Raw genomic sequence first — 18,650 nt, forward strand, 5'->3', positions numbered from 1 at the left:
CCCCACATGTAAAATGGTGGAAAATATTGAGTTAGTAGCTACCTTATTAGGCTTGGTGGGGATTAAATGTTTTTGTACATATAAAGGGCTTAGAATAGTACCTGTTACAAAGTAAGCATCAGTTCATATTGGCTGTTTATTAATGTTATTGGAGCTGGAATTTGTTGAAGATGATGGTATTTCCCATTCTTATTTATTTATTTATTTATTTATTTATTTATTCTTATTAGTCATCCATTTTATCCACATCAGTGTATACATGTCAATCCCAATCTCCCAATTCATCACACCACTACCCCCAGCCCCTGCTGCTTTCCCCCCTTCGTGTCCATACGGTTTTTCTCTACTTCTGTGTCTCAATTTCTGCTCTGCAAACCAGTTCATCTGTACCATTTTTCTAGGCTCCACATATATGTGTTAACATGCGATATTTGTTTTTCTCTTTCTAACTTACTTCACTCTGTATGACAGTCTCTAGATTCATCCACATCTCTAAAAATGACCCAATTTCATTCCTTTTTATGGCTGAGTAATATGCCATTCTATATATGTAGCACATTTTCTTTATCTATTCATCTGTCACTGGGCATTTAGGTTACTTCCAAGACCTGGCTATTGTAAATAGTGCTGCAATGAACATTAGGGTGCATGTGTCTTTTTGAATGATGGTTTTCTCTGGGTATATGCACAGTGGTGGGATTGCTGGGTCATATGGTAATTCTATTTTTAGTTTTTTAACTATGTTCTCCATAGTGGCTTTGTCAATTTACATTCCCACCAACAGTGCAAGAGGGTTCCATTTTCTCCACACCCTCTCCAGCATTTGTTGTTTGTAGATTTTCTGATGATGCCCATTCTAACTTGTATGGGGTGATACCTCATTGTAGTTTTGATTTGCATTTATCTAATAAATAGTGATGTTAAGCAACTTTTCATGTGCATCTCGGCCATCTGTATGTCTTTTTGGGAGAAATGTCTATTTAGGTTTTCTGCACATTTTTGGATTGGGTTGTTTGTTTTATTAATATTGAGCTGCATGAGCTGTTTATATATTTTGGAGATTAATCCTTTGCCCAACGATTCATTAATTTCCTTCATCAGTGTCTTATAGTTTTCTGCATACAGGTCTTTTGTCTCCTTAGGTAGGTTTATTCCTAGGTATTCTTTTTGTTGCAGTGGTAAATGGGAGTGTTTCCTTAATTTCTCTTTCAGATTTTTCATCTTTAGTGTATAGGAATGAAAGAGATTTCTGTGAATTAATTTTGTATCCTGCAACTTTATTAAATTCATTGATTAGCCCTAGTAGTTTTCTGGTGGCATCTTTAGGATTCTCTATGTATAGTATCATGTCATCTGCAAACAGTGACAGTTTTACTTCTTCTTTCCCAATTTGTATTCCTTTTATTTCTTTCTCTTCTCTGATTGCTGTGGCCAGGACTTCCAAAACTATGTTGAATAATAGTGGTGGTGAGAGTGGGCAAGTTTTTCTTCTTCCAGAGCTTACAGGAAGTGCTTTCAGTTTTTCACCATTGAGAGCGATGTTTGCTGTGGGTTTATCATATATGGCCTTTATTATGTTGAAGTAGTTTCCCTCTATGCCCACTCTCTGGAGAGATTTTATCATAAATCGGTGTTGAATTTTGTCAAAAGCTTTTTCTGCCTCTCTAGAGATGATCATATGGTTTTTATTCTTCAGTTTGTTAATATGGTGTATCACATTGATTGATTTGCATATATTGAAGAATGCTTGCATTTCTGGGATACATCCCACTTGATCACAGTGTATGATCCTTTTAATGTATTGTTGGATTCTGTTTGCTAGCATTTTGTTGATGATTTTTGAATCTATATGCATCAGGGATACTGGCCTGTAATTTTCTATTTTTTTGTACTATCTTTGTCTGATTTTGGTATCAGGGTGATGGTGGCCTCATACAATGAGTTTGGGAGTTTTCCTTCCTCTGCAGAGGAAGAGCTTGAGAAAGATAGGTGTTAGCTCTTCTCCAAACATTTGATAGTATTCACCTGTGAAGCCGTCTGGTCCTGGACTTCTGTTTGCTGGAAGATTTTTAATCACAGTTTCAATTTCATTACCTGTAATTGGTCTGGTCATATTTTCTGTTTCTTCCTGGTTCAGTCTTGGAAGGTTATACTTTTCTAAGAGTTTGTCCATTTCTTCCAGGTTGCCCACTTTACTGGCATAGAGTTGCTTATACTAGTCTCTTAGGATGCTTTGTATTTCTGCAGTGTCTATTGTAACTTCTCTTTTTTCATTTCTAATTTTATTTATTTGAGTCCTCTCCCTCTTTTTCTTGATGAGTCTGGCTAATGGTTTATCAATTTTGTTTATCTTCTCAAAGAACCAGCTTTTAGTTTTATTGATCTTTGCTATTGTTTTCTTTGTTTCTATTTCATCTATTTCTGCTCTGATCTTTATGATTTCTTTCCTTCTGCTAACTTAGGGTTTTGTTTGTTCCTCTTTCTCTAGTTCCTTTAGGTGTAATGTTAGATTGTTTATTTGAGATTTTTCTTGTTTCTTGAGGTAGGCTTGTATAGCTATTAACTTCCCTCTTAGAACTGCTTTTGCTGCATCCCATAGGTTTTGGATCATGATGTTTTCATTGCCATTTGTCTCTAGGTATTTCTTGATTTCCTCTTTGATTTCTTCAGTGATCGCTTGGTTATTTAGTATGCATTGTTTAGCCTCAATGTGGTTGTGTTTTTTATGTTTTTTTCCCCTGTAATTGATTTCTAATCTCAGAGCATTGTGGTCAGAAAGGATGCATGATATGATTTCAATTTTCTTAAATTCACTGATGCTTGATTTATGATGCAAGATGTGATCTATCCTGGAGAATGCTCCGTGCGCACTTGAGAAGAAAGTGTAATCTGCTGTTTTTGGATGGAATGTCCTATAAATGTCAGTTAAATCTCTGGTCTGTTGTGTTTTTTAAACCTTCTGTTTCCTTGTTTATTTTCATTTTGGATGATCAGTCCATTGGTATAAATGAGGTGTTGATGTCCCTCACTATTATTGTCTTACTGTTGATTTCCTCTTTTATAACGGTTAGCAGTTGCCTTATATATCGAGGTGTTCCTATGTTGGGTGCATATATATTTATAATTGTTATATCTTCTTCTTGGATTGATCCCTTGATCATTACGTAGTGTCCTTCCTTGTCTGTTGTAACATTCTTTATTTTAAAGTCTATTTTATCTGATATGAATATTGCTACTCCAGCTTTCTTTTGATTTCCATTTACATGGAATATCTTTTTCCATCCTCTCACTTTCAGTCTGTACGTGTCCCTAGGTCTGAAGTGGGTTTCTTAAAGACAGCATATATATGGGTCTTCTTTTTGTATCCATTCAGCAAGACTCTGTCTTTTGGTTGGAGCATTTAATCCATTCACGTTTAAGGTAATTATTAATATGTATGTTACTATGACCATTTTCTTAATTGTTTTCGGTTTGTATTTCTAGGTCCTTTTCTTCTCTTCTGTTTCCCACTTAGAGAAGTTCCTTTAGCATTTGTTGTAGAGCTGCTTTGGAGGTGCTGAATTCTTCTACCTTTTGTCTGTAAAGCTTTTGATTTCTTTCTCTTTTTGTCTGTAAAGCTTTTGATTTCTCCATTGAATCTGAGTGAGATCCTTGCAGGGTAGAGTAATCTTGGTTGTACGTTCTTCCCTTTCATCACTTTAAGTATATCATGCCACTCCCTTCTGGCTTGTAGAGTTTCTGCTGAGAAATCAGCTGTTAACCTTATGGGAGTTCCCTTGTATGTTATCTGTTGTTTTTCCCTTGCTGCTTTCAATAATTTTTCTTTGTCTTTAAGTTTTGCCAATTTGATTACTATGTGCCTCAGTGTGTTTCTCCTTGGGTTTATCCTGTATGGGACTCTCTGCGCTTCCTGAACTTGGGTGGGTGGCTATTTCCTTTCCCATGTTAGTGAAGTTTTTGACTATAATCTCTTCAAGGATTTTCTCGGTTCCTTTCTCTCTCTCTTCTCCTTTTGGGACCCGTATAATGCAAATGGTGTTGCGTTTAATGTTGTCTCAGAGGTCTCTTAGGCTGTCTTCATTTCTTTTCATTCTTTTTTCTTTATCCTGTTCTGCAGCAGTGAATTCCACCATTCTGTCTTCCAAGTCACTTATCCATTCTTCTGCCTCAGTTATTCTGCTATTGATTCCTTCTAGTGTAGTTTTCATTTCAGTTATTGTATTGTTCATCTCTGTTTGTTTGCTCTTTAATTCTTCTAGATATTTGTTAAACATTTTTGCATCTTCTCGATCTTTGCCTCCATTCTTTTCCCGAGGTCCTGGATCATCTTCACTATCATTATTCTGAATTCTTTACTTTAAGATTGCGTATCTTCATTTCATTTATTTGATTTTCTGGGGTTTTATCTTGTTCCTTCATCTGGTACATAGTCCTCTGCCTTTTCATCTTGTCTACCTTTTTGTGAATGTGGTTTTTGTTCCACGGACTGCAGGATTGGAGTTCTTCTTGCTTATGTTTGTTCTTATGTATTGTTTGTTGGGGTCATTGGAGGAGATGGGAACAGTTTCCAGTTTTTCTTTGGGACCAAGTCAATGATTTTGAGGGCCTTATCATTCTAAGGAATTAATTTATAAGCAGTCACCTGACAGTTTTGCCCATCACCTCCAGTCAAAATGTGCAGGTATTTTGAAGTGACAGTCAATCACCCAGGAATGTCGTTTGCTCACAGCCTAGTCCATGAAGCAAGAAAGGCTACTTGTTCCTCCATAGGAAATGTACTTCCTTCCTAGTCATTTTACAACTACAGCCACAGGACAGAGAAGGTTTGGGATCCATGGTCTGTAGGTGCCTTAGCTTTCTGAGAGACATTGTGGTTGTTCTCTAAACAATTAATCAAAATGTAATCATGGTAAATGTTTTGAATTGGTTTTAGCCCAATTTAGCTCAGTATTAAGAAAAGATGATCATTTTTGGCAGCTGCAGACAAAGTACAAAATATTAGGACATACAAGACTAATTTGAATTCCATTGCATGGAATCTGTAAATTATCATTTGCCTTTGAAATGAGCTACTGGCTGAGCCCTTTGAAATGGCTGCCAGACACATGCAAAATGACCCAATTCAAAGGGATTATTTCTGTACCAAAAGATCTAAGGCATAAGTGTTTGCTTTAGTGAGTGTAATTGTGTTCAGTGAAGCAATGATGGGGAAGAAATGTAGCTATTTTGCAGGGAAATTATGCTTTCTGTTTCATGGGCTCTTTTAAACATAGGAGAAACAGGAGAAATCACATTTCTAAACTGCAATTTGCCTTAACTGGTGCATACTTCAATTAATGCAACTAGAGGTACACCTTAGAAAAATAAGGTTTTAATGAAAAAACAGCTGCTTGTTTTGGCACCAGATGTCACCAAAGGTGCTGATTGAAGAAAGTCTTTTACCTATTGACTGCACTCTGCTCTATTCCCACGTACTTACCAACTGTGATGTTTTCAGCTTCTAAAAGCCAAAGAGCTCCCTAGTTAACTGTAAAATGTGATATCCTTCTACACTCCACTAAAGTTTTAGTGTATGTGTGCATGTATGGTTTGATTTGTACATGCTTTAAAATAACATCATGGAGGATACCTTCTTTTAATATGACTCTTCTCTTTTGGATAGGGAGACTATCACAGGGCAGAAAAAGAGAAACCCAAAAGTGTATATGTGTGTCTGTATGCATTTGTGTGTGTGTATCATTTGCTCCTAATAATATGTTAGGCACTCTGACAGACTATCACAACAAGGGCATTTTATACAATTAAAATATCTCCCAGCACTTGTATCAGAATGCTATTTTTTTTTCAGCAAACAACCAAAAATGTCCCCTCTACTAGGGCTCATCTCTCTCCTTCAACTGTCTGTCCCCTCCAACTCTCCTCTACCAGCACTCCTAATTCCTTCATCCTATTTCTACATCCTTTTTTCAGTGTTTCTTAAACAGGTATGGTTTAAAAAGCATTTGCTAATCTAATGTTATAAAGCTTTCCAAAATCCTAGCAATCAATAATATTTACTGAGATCCACATTGTGTCCAACACTTCTCTGTGTTCTCAGGACTAATCCTGGTGCTCAAGGGGTTCACACACTGGGGGGAAAATGCAACTTATGTTGAATCACAAAATTTGAGAGTTGAAAGAATCTGAGAAGCTATCTGATCAGCCTTGCTCCTCCAAGGAGGTATTCTCTCTGCCACATGTGATGAACTGTCACTAACCCAGGCTCTTGAGCTTCCTAGGATGGGGAATTCACTGCCATTGACAGATCTAGTTAGCACACATTTCTCCCAAATAATGGGATGAAATTGGATTTCTTATGCCTTTTCCTATTAGCCCTAATTATGCTAAGTTGATTCTTCTTCCACACATGAGCTTTTCAAATACTGAAAATTTCTAATATTATCAGAGGTATATCTTAGACTATTTCTTCTCACTTCATATACTTTCCCTTAACAGTCTCAGTTGTCCTGTGGTTTTTAAATTCTCAATATCAGGATGACTCTTAAATGTTTATACACAGCTCAGTTCTCTCTTGAGCATCAGCTCTGAGTGTCCATTTGTTTACTACCTCTGTATCTTTCACTGCCTTCATTATCTCCCTCTGGCCCCAAACCTGTCTCCTCCTGGGTCCCTGTGTTAGTGTCACCTTCACCTACCTAGCTGCTCAAACCTCGGAGTAATCTTTGGTTCCCCATTCCCTCCCCTTCCCATGCTAGAAACAGAAAGAGCCAATAAGGATTTTTAAATACTGAAGTGACAGAACAAAACGATTTTTTTAAAGAAAAAAATGATCTGTAGTAATATATCAAACAGATTAGAGATGGATGGATTTCATATAAGGAGAGCAGAAAGGAAGCAGGTTTTGCAAGCAGTAATATAGAGGTGAATGGATGAGTGTTTGGACAAGAAATATAGAAATAAAAGCAACAAGAGACAGATTTGAAGACATTATAAATAAAGAAGCACTATGACAATTCATACATGGATATAATATAAAGTAATGATATAATCTAAATCTGACTGGCTTCAAAATATAGCAGAAAGACCGCAGTGCGGGCAAAGCATGTCTGCACACGGCCGCCTCTACCATCTTGAACTGCAGTGTCAGGTGCAGCCATTGCACACAAGGAAATCTGGTCTGAAGTGCTAGAGGTGAGGTCTCTGCATGTGGCACCATATGAGCAAGTGAAACTAGATGAAGCACTGAGGAAAGAAAAAGGCTGCCCCCTGCCTTCCCAGGAGACCCTCCAAGACCAACAGGTGCACATGTGACTTGTGGCCAGCATTTTGGAAAGCACAGGTCTGGAGAGCAGTAGAGGAACAGGAAGACTACCCAGATTAAGAAAACAACAACTGATGGTGGACCAAGATGGCAGAGTAGAAGGACGTGCTTTCACCCCCTCTTGCAAGAACACCAGCATCACAACTAGCTGCTGGACAATCATCGACAGGAAGACACTGGAACTCACCAAAAAAGATACCCCACATCTAAAGACAAAGGAGAAGCCACAATGAGATGGTAGGAGGGGTGCGATCACAGTAAAATCAAATCGCAAAGCTGCTGGGTGTGTGATTCCCAGATTGAAGAACACTTATACCACAGAAGCCCACCCACTGGAGTGAAGGTTCTGAGCCCCACGTCAGGCTTTTGAACCTGGGGGTCCAGCAACAGGAGGAGGAATTCCTAGAGAATCAAAATTTGAAGGCTAGTGGGATTTGATTGCAGGACTTTGACAGGACAGGGGGAAACAGAGACTCCACTCTTGGAGGGCACACACAAAGTAGTGTGCACATTGGGACCCAGGGGAAGGAGCAGTGACCACAGGGACTGAATCAGACCGACCTGCTAGTGTTAGAAGGTCTCCTGCAGAGGCAGAGGGTGGCTGTAGCTCACTGTGATGACAAGAAAACTGGCAGCAGAGGTTCTGGGAAGTACTCCTTGGTGTGAGCCCTTCCAGAGTTTGCAATTAGCCCCATCAAAGAGCCCAGGTAGACTCCACTGTTGGGTTCCCTCAGGTAAAAAACCAACAGGGAGGGAACCCAGTCCCACCCATCAGCAGTCAAGTGGATTAAAGTTTTACTGAGCCCTGCCCACCTGAGCAACAGCCAGCTCTACCCACCACCAGTCCCTGCCATTAAGAAACTTGCACAAGCCTCTGAGATAGACTCACCCAGCAGAAGGCAGACAGCAGAAACAACAAAAACTACAATCCTGCAGCCTGTGGAACAAAAACCACATTCACAGAAAGACGGACAAGATGAAAAGGCAGAGGGCTATGTACCAGATGAAGGAACAAGATAAAATCCAGAAAAACAACCAAATGAAGTGGAGATAGGCAACCTTCTAGAAAAAGAATTCAGAATAATGGTAGTGAAGATGATCCAGGACCTCAGAAAATGAATGGAGGCAAAGATCGAGAAGATGAAAGAAATGTTTAACAAAGATCTAGAAGAATTAAAGAAAAAACAAACAGAGATGAACAATACAATAACTGAAATGAAAACTACACTAGAAGGAATCAATAGCAGAATAACTGAGGCAGAAGAACGGATAAGTGACTTGGAAGACAGAATGATGGAATTACCAGCTGTGGAACAGAATAAAGAAAAAAAGAATGAAAAGAAATGAAGACAGCCTAAGAGACCTCTGAGACAGCATTAAACGCAACAACATTTGCATTATACGGGTCCGAAAAGGAGAAGAGAGAGAGAAACGACCGGAGAAAATCTTTGAAAAGATTATAGTTGAAAACTTCCCTAACGTGGGAAAGGAAATACTGCCCAAGTCCAGGAAGCGCAGAGAGTCCCATACAGGATAAACCCAAGGAGAAACACACTGAGGCACATAGTAATCAAATTGGCAAAACTTAAAGACAAAGAAAAATTATTGAAAGCAGCAAGGGAAAAACAACAGATAACATACAAGGGAACTCCCATAAGGTTAACAGCTGATTTCTCAGCAGAAACTCTACAAGCCAGAAGGGAGTGGCATGATATACTTAAAGTGATGAAAGGGAAGAACGTAAAACCAAGATTACTCTACCCTGCAAGGATCTCACTCAGATTCAATGGAGAAATCAAAAGCTTTACAGACAAAAAGAGAAAGAAATCAAAAGCTTTACAGACAAAAGGTAGAAGAATTCAGCACCTCCAAAGCAGCTCTACAACAAATGCTAAAGGAACTTCTCTAAGTGGGAAACACAAGAGAAGAAAAGGACCTACAAAAAGAAACCCAAAACAACTGAGAAAATGATCATATTAACATACATATCGATAATTACCTTCAATGTGAATGGATTAAATGCTCCAACCAAAAGACACAGGCTTGCTGAAGGGATACAAAAACAAGATCCATATATATGCTGTCTTCAAGAAACCCACTTCAGACCTAGGGACACGTACAGACTGAAAGTGAGTGGATGGAAAAAGATATTCCATGCAAATGGAAATCAGAAGAAAGTTGGAGTAGCAATACTCATATCAGATAAAATAGACTTTAAAATAAAGAATGTTATAAGAGACAAGGAAGGGCACTACATAACGATCAAGGGATCAATCCATAAAGAAGGCATAACAATTATAAATATATATGCACCCAACATAGGAGCACCTCAATACATAAGGCAAATGCTAACAGCTATAAAAGAGGAAATTGACAGTAACACAATAATAGTGGGGGACTTAAACACCTCACACCAATGGACAGATCATCCAAAATGAAAATAAATAAGGAAACAGAAGCTTTAAATGACAATAGACCAGATAGATTTAATTGACATTTATAGGACATTCCATCCAAAAACAGCAGATTACACTTTCTTCTCAAGTGCTCACAGAACATTCTCCAGGATAGATCACATCTTGGGTCTCAAATGAAGCCTTGGGAAATTTAAGAAAATTGAAATCATATCAGCACCTTTTCTGACCACAACGCTATGAGATTAGAAATGAATTATGGAGAAAAAAAAGTAAAAAACACAAACACATGGAGGCTAAACAATACTTTACTAAATAACCAAGAAATCACTGAAGAAATCAAAGTGGAAACCAAAAAATACCCAGAGACAAATGACAATGAGAACACGATGATCCAAAACCTATGGGATGCAGCAAAAGCAGTTCTAAGAGGGAACTTTGTAGCTATACAAGCCTACCTCAAGAAACAAGAAGAATCTCAAATAAACAGTCTAACCTTACACTAAAGAACTAGAGAAAGAGGAACAAACAAAACCCTAAGTTAGCAGAAGGAAAGAAATCATAAAGATCAGAGCAGAAATAAATGAAATAGAAACAAAGAAAACAATAGCAAAAAATCAATAAAACTGAAAGCTGTTTTTTTGAGAAGATAAACAAAATTGATAAATAATTAGCCAGACTCATCAAGAAAAAGAGGGAGAGGACTCAAATAAATAAAATTAGAAATGAAAAAAGAGAAGTTACAATAGACACTGCAGAAATACAAAGTATCCTAAGAGACTACTACAAACAATTCTATGCCAATAAAATGGACAACCTGGAAGAAATGGACAAATTCTTAGAAAGGTATAACCTTCCAAGACTGAACCAGGAAGAAATAGAAAATATGACCAGACCAATCACAAGTAATGAAATTGAAGCTGTGATTAAAAATCTTCCAGCAAACAAAAGTCCAGGACCAGATGGCTTCACAGGTGAATTCTATCAAACATTTACAGAAGAGCTAACACCTATCTTTCTCAAGCTCTTCCTCTGCAGAGGAAGGAAAGCTCCCAAACTCGTTCTATGAGCCCACCATCAACCTGATACCAAAATCAGACAAAAAAAGAAAATTACAGGCCAATATCACTGATGAATATAGATGCAAAAATCCTCAACAAAATACTATCAAACAGAATACAACAACACATTAAAAGGATCATACACTGTGATCAAGTGGGATTTATCCCAGGGATGCAAGGATTATTCAATATACGCAAATCAATCAATGTGATACACCATATTAACAAACTGAAGAATAAAAACCATATGATCATCTCAATAGATGCAAAAAAAGTTTTTGACAAAATTCAACACACATTTATGTTAAAAACTTTCCAGAAAGTGGGCATAGAGGGAACCTAGCTCAACATAATAAAGGCCATATATGACAAACCCACTGCAAACATCATTCTCAATGGTGAAAAACTGAAAGTGTTTCCTCTAAGATCAGGAATAAGGCAAGGATGTCCACTCTCACCACTATTAGGTTTGGAAGTCCTAGCCATGACAATCAGAGAAGAAAAATAAAAGAATACAAATTGGAAAAGAAGTAAAACTGTCACTGTTTGCAGATGACGTGATACTATACATAGAGAATCCTAAAGATGCCACCAAAAAATTGCTAGAGCTAATCAATGAATTTGGTAGAGTTTTAGGGTGCAAAATTAATGCATAGAAATCTCTTGCATTCTTATATACTAATGATGAAAATCTGAAAGAAAAATTAAGGAATCATTCCCATTTACCATTGCAACAAAAAGAATAAAATACCTAGGAATAAACCTACCTAGGTAGACAAAAGACCTTTATGCAGAAAACTATAAGACACTGATGAAAGAAATTAAAGTGATACCAACAGATGGAGAGATATACCATGTTCTTGCATTGGAAGAATCAATATTGTGAAAATGACTATACTACCCAAAGCAATTTACAGATTCAATGCAATCCCTATCAAATTACCAATGGCATTTTTTATGGAAATAGAACAAAAAAACTTAATATTTGTATGGAGACACAAAAGACCCCGAATAGCCAAAGCAGTCTTGAGGGAAAAAAAATGGAGCTGGAGGAATCAGGCTCCCTGACTTCAGACTATACTACAGAGCTACAGTAATCAAGAAAATATGGTGCTTGCACAAAAACAGAAACATAGATCAATGCAACAAGTTAGAAATCCCAGAGATAAACCCATGCACCTATGGTCAACTAATCTATGACAGAGGAGGCAAGGATATACAATGGAGAAAAGACAGTCTCTTCAATAAGTGGTGCTGGGAAAACTGGACAACTACATGTAAAAGAATGAAATTAGAATACTCCTGAACACCATACACACAAATAAACTCAAAATGTATTAGAGACCTAAATGTAAGACCGGACACTATAAAACTCTTAGAGGAAAATATAGGAAGAACACTCTTTGACATAAATCACAGGAAGATCTGTTTTGATCCACCTCGTAGAGTAATGGAAATAAAAACAAAAATAAACAAATGGGACCTAATGAAACTTAACAGCTTTTGCACAACAAAGGAAACCATAAACAAGATGAAAAGACAACCCTCAGAATGGCAGAAAATATTTGCCAATGAATCAATGGACAAAGGATTAATCTCCAAAATATATAAACAGCTCATGGAGCTCAATATTAAAAAAACAAAAAACCCAATCCAAAAATGGGCAGAAGACCTAAATAGACATTTCTCCAAAGAAGATATACAGATTGCCAACAAACACATGAAAGGATGCTCAACATCACTAATTATTAGAGAAATGAAAATCAAAACTACAGTGAGGTATCACCTCACACCAGTTAGAATGAGTTTCATCAGAAAATCTACAAACAATAAATGCTGGAGAGGGTGTGGAGAAAAGGGAACCCTCTTGCACTGTTGGCGGGAATGTAAATTCATACAGCCACTATGGAGAACAGTATGGCAGTTCCTTAAAAAACTAAACATAGAATTACTATATGATCCAGCAATCCCACTACTGGGCATATACCCAGAGAAAACCATCATTCAAAAAGACACATCCACCCCAATGTTCATTGCAACACTATTTACAATAGCCAGGTCATGGAACAACCTAAATGCCCATCAACAGACAAATGGATAAAGAAGATGTGGTACATATATACAATGGAATATTACTCAACCATAAAAATGAACGAAATTGGGTCATTTGCTGATTCGTGGATGAATCTAGACACTGTCATACAGAGTGAAGTAAGTCAGAAAGAGAAAAACAAATATCGTATATTAATGCATATATGTGGAACCTAGAAAAATAGTACATATGAACAAGTTTGCCAGGCAGAAATTGAGACACATATGTAGAGGACAAACGTATGGACACCAAGGAGGAAAGTCACGGGGGGGGGGCGTAGGGGGGTGATGAATTTGGAGATTAGTATTGACATGTGTACACTGATGTAGATAAAATTCATGACTAATAAGAACCTGCTGTATAAAAAAATAAGTACAATAAAATTCAAAAAAAAGAAAAGAAAAAGAGTGGAGAATCATCTACTTGAAATCTTATCATTAGCCATTTAACATCTCTCTTCCTCTGTAAGGAACAGTCATTCACAATCAATAACTTTAAAATTCTCTTTCCATACTCCGCTTCTAATTCTCCTTGGTATGGGAGATGTGAGAAACAGGAGTTGTATTTTTGTTCTCATTTTTTGAAATCTACACCAGGTTATTTCCCACAGTGAGTGACTGGGGAGAATTCCGGGCTAGTTTATGGGATATGAGCTTCAGTGATACTAATATCTCACTTTGAAGATAATTTCATATGCAAATAATTCTCATGGGTAGGAAATTCTATCACATATTTCAACAGTAGCTTTCATGAGACTGAATAATTATTATGAACAAACAGTGTTGTTTAATTTTAGGTGGGGTATTAATGATGATCCCTAATAGATGCACATTATTTAGCTGAATTATATGAGAAAGCTAAGAGCTGAGAATATTTTACAAGCTCAGAATAACAGAGCTCAGTTTTGTTTTCAGCTGGTAATGACAAGACAGGTACAAACTGGATATTTTAATTGTTGGTTGAGCCTCATGAGAAATAGGATACTGAAATGTAGTTGAGACAAGTTGGTCAAAACCTTTTTTCCCTCTTTGATGAGCTGTGATTTGGGTTATTCTAATATTACATGTTTCATGCCTTGAAACCTGAAAGTTCAGTATAGAATAAAAATGATGTAGCAATATAGAAATCATAGAGGTCAAACCTATTGGACATTTCAGGATGCTACATCTTTTAAGGTAAATTATTTTAGCAACTAACTCTAACATAAAAACAAGAAAGGAGCCAGAAGTCAATAATCTGATTTTTTTATTGAGAATATCCTATAAACCTATCATGGGGCTAAATGCTATGTGACATGTGACATTTGAGTAGTGCTCCAAAAAACTTGCATGGGAATTATTTTATTCGATCTTCATGAAAATTCTACAAAGTAGTTAAAGCAAGTAACATTAGAAATCATACATAAATAAACTGAAGTTCAAAGAGCTCTGTAACCTGCCCAAGACTATGGAGTGAGTAAGCAGTGGTATAAGGACTCCAACTAGATATTCTGTGCTTTTCCTTGAAGAACATATTACTTCCCAAGGCAAGCCAAGATTAACCCTCAACAAAATAAGTTCATATGTTAGTTTAGTTTTTAAGACTGAGGCACAGGAAGAAGTAAGTCAGAGAAAGACAAATATCGTATATCACTTATATGTGGCATCTAAAATATGTTACAAATGAACTTATTTACAAAACAGAAACTGACTCACAGACATAGGAAACAAATATATTTACCAAAAGGGAAAGAGTGTGGTGGGGGGGATAACTTAGGAGTTTGGGATTAACAGAGACACACTACCATATATAAAATAGATAACCTATCAAGGACCCTACTGTTATAGCACAGGGAACTATAGTCAATATTTTGTAATAACCTGTAATGAAAAAGAATATGAAAAAGAATATATATATATATATATATATATATATATATATATATATATATATATATATATGTAATCACTGAATCGCTTTCACTTTGCTGGACACTTGAAACTAACACGACATTGTAAATCAACCATACTATACTTCAATAAAAATTTAAAATGATTGAGGCACAGGAAATAGAGGAAAAAGAAAAAAAAATCAAGGCCAAATATTGTTGGTTATGGGATCATTTTAATGCAGTGTTTCTGGTTCAGGTTTGGCTCCAAAACTTACATTATTTATTCTACAGCACACTGATCAAACCTAGAGTCATAATCTCCAGTCCTACTTTATCTTATTCACATCACTCAATATCCAACCATATTTTGGTGTGTCTGTGGTATTCTCCCCGACAGACTCTGACATCATTATGGAAGGGGTGGCTAAGTGACTTATCTAAGGTCACACAGCTGAACATAGTTGCACAAGGATTTGAAACAAAGCTGACAGAATACAAAACCCATACTCTTAAACACTATGCTGTACTGTCTTTTATATGATAATCAATAACCAAGAGAGTATGCATGTGATTTGCATATATACTTAACAAAAGATGAAGGGCTGTGACTCTTTCCTTACTGATTCCTGTTTTAAAAATAAATTAATCTTTACTGGCTTCTGTAATACAAATTGAGTAAATATATTCAGCCAACCTTAATTCTCAATTGATAAATGAACTCATATACAAATATATGATATCCTTTCTACATTTACCTTGTTGTGAAGATTATGCCCACTGTTTGCCTTTTAAAAATTATTTTTTAACAACTTTATTGGAGTATAATTGCTTTACAATGTTGTGTTAGTTTCTGCTGTATAACAAAGTGAATCAGCTATATGTACACATATATCCCCATATCCCCTCCCTCTTGCACCTCCCTCCCACCCTCCCTAACTCACCCATCTAGGTAGTTGAAAACACCGAGCTGATCTCCCTGTGCTATGCAGCTGCTTCCCACTAGCTATTTTACAATTATTTTTTAAATACCTTAAAAAGTTATATTCATTATCCAACTTAAAAAGTAATTGAGATTGAGTCAGTTTAGAAAGAGGAAAACAAAATAGAAAAAACACCAAAATAGGATAAAATAAATAAAAGCTAAGAAATTAAAAGCATATTTGTTCAGCTGTCTTTTAAACCTCTATAGACACTTAAGCAAATGCGGGTTTATTTCTCTCACTTTCTAGAACAGGTCTAGAAGTAGGTAGTCCCAGGCTTTTACAGAATTATGGAATGTCATCAGGCATCTCTTATCTTTCCATTCTGTCATCCTCAGTGTATGACTTTTGTCTTCATGTTCACAAGATAGCTGCTGCACTCCTAGGCATCACATACACATTCCAGGCAAAGGGCAAAAGGCAAAAGTTAGGATGCCAAGTTAATCTGCCCCTTTTAGAACACCCAAAGATTCCTAGCAATTTTCTACTTATGACACATTTGTCAGAACTGTATACCCGCAGCACCTCCACTTACAAAGGAATTTAGAAAATCTAGTTGTGGCTTTGGTGAACAAAATTAAGAGCTATCATTCAGAAAGATAGAATGTGTATGAAGGAGACAAGCCTCATTAACTACCATGGAAAGACATTAACAAAATTGTGATTATTCACAGACAATATATTTGTGAAATAAAAACCTAAAATAACCCATAGAGAAACCACTAGAACTAAAAATGCTACATATATAATTTTGAATTCCTATATACAAATGACAATTAGAAAATATATTTTAAAATATCTACAATAGTAACAAAATACATTTTATGCATAGGAATAAATAAATCTAATAAAATGTGTAAGAGCTTATGGAAAACATGTAAAACTTTATTTAAAAAACATAAACAAATACCCATATAAATGGAAAATTGTATCATGTTCATGAATGTACGTGAATATTATCAACATAGTAATTCATTCCAAGTTAGTCTATAAATACAATACAACAAGATATTTTTGTAGAGTGGTGTTTTACAATGCTATTTTCTGATGAAGCTGATCATAAAATTCACAGTGAGTGGTATTATGTCTTTTCTTTCACAAATGTTATTAATTTTAATGGAGTCAATCATCATTCTTTTCATCTATGGTTTGTGATTTCTATAACTTTTAACATATTCTTTCCTACCCTGAGGTTATAAAGATAGTGTCTTTGTATCTTTTTAGGAGAACTTCCTTTTTTCTCTTTCAATATAAATGGTGACTTCCTGGAACTTGGTGAACAAGTTCTAGGTTACAAGATGGAATTCTACAGAGCACATTGATGGGACACATCTGCTAAATGCTCTTCTGGACCTTGTAAGGAGCAGAGTAAAATACCTATGTCTACACTCTGGTTCTCATGCAGGCCATCTGCTTAGCTGAGACAGCCAACATCAATCTATGCTAGAACAGCAGGAGAACATCATGTTATGTTTTTGTCATTAGACAGGAAGCTCACAGGCACACTTTGAAAGTGCTTCCATACTCCTCCAATTCTCCTTTGGATCTCTATTTTTGCCATAAAGTATTAACTGGGACTACACTATATCAGTTTCCATTTTAATTTTTAACAAATATTTTCTCTCTCCTTAGGCTCTGCAAACAATGCTTTTTAATCCCTTAATACTTCTCTCAGCCTCAAGTTTTAGTCCTCTTCTTAAATAATTGTTTCTTTTCCTAAACAGCTAAAATTATGTATTATAATTAATTATATTTATTTATTTGTTTTTTGATCCCTTAACTCTTCCCTTCTTGACTTCTGTTCCCAGCACCTACTCACTCACACTGCTTCCTCCATTCCAGTCTTCCCAGGTCTCTCAGCCTCCACCTCTGTTGTCAGAATGCACCAAGCCTGTCCTCCACTACCCCCATCCGATCACTTAGCTAAGCTAGCCTGGTAAACCAGTCTTCAGTGATGAGTTATGCAAGGTAGAATGGGCTTCTGTCTTACTCCTCTTTCTTCCTATGTTTACATTTTAAAAGGAATTTTAATCAGTCCTATCAACTGAAAAAATATGCACTACCTAAAAGTTGAGAGTTATGTTTTATTCAGTGGAAAAACTGAGGACTTAAGCCCAGGACACAGGAGCCAGTATATACCAGAGTTTTTGCAACAAAGACCAGGTATTCAGAATATCAAAAGATTACTGTTAATTAAAAACAACCAGATATCTCAAGGAATTTAGCACTTTTCTATGTATGGGAAGATGTAAGAGTCTGGGATTACAGAAATCATCACTTTGATATGCACCTCAGCTGTTTGGGGCCAATATCCTGTGCTTCTCATCCTGAGGCTCCTCCGGGTGCACCGTCCGGGGGCAGCTGTAATGTCTTGATGGCTGCAACATCCTTTGTTTACTGATATGACAGGTGACATTCTTAGTTCACAGTCTTAATACAAAAAACTAACCTTCATGTTGATTAGAAGGATAAACTGCCCCCTTCAAAGGAGTTGTAGAAACACTAGGTGGATCTAAAGGGTGACTGTGTTTGTTGGCAGTCTATATATCTTCTTTGGAGAAATGTCTATTTAGGTACCATGAAAGAATGCTCAACATCATTAATCATTAGAGAAATGCAAATCAAAACTACAATGAGATATCATCTCACACCAGTCAGAATGGCCATCAACAAAAAATCTAGAAACAATAAATGCTGGAGATGGTGTGGAGAAAAGGGAACACTCTTGCACTGCTGGTGGGAATGTGAATTGGTACAGCCACTATGGAGAACAGTATGGAGGTTCCTTAAAAAACTACAAATAGAACTACCATATAACACAGCAATCCCACTACTGGGCATCTACCCTGAGAAAACCATAATTCAAAAAGAGTCATGTACCAAAATGTTCATTGCAGCTCTATTCACAATAG

The sequence above is a fragment of the Mesoplodon densirostris genome, chromosome 3, assembly GCF_025265405.1.
Source record: "Mesoplodon densirostris isolate mMesDen1 chromosome 3, mMesDen1 primary haplotype, whole genome shotgun sequence".
NCBI lineage: Eukaryota > Metazoa > Chordata > Mammalia > Artiodactyla > Ziphiidae > Mesoplodon > Mesoplodon densirostris.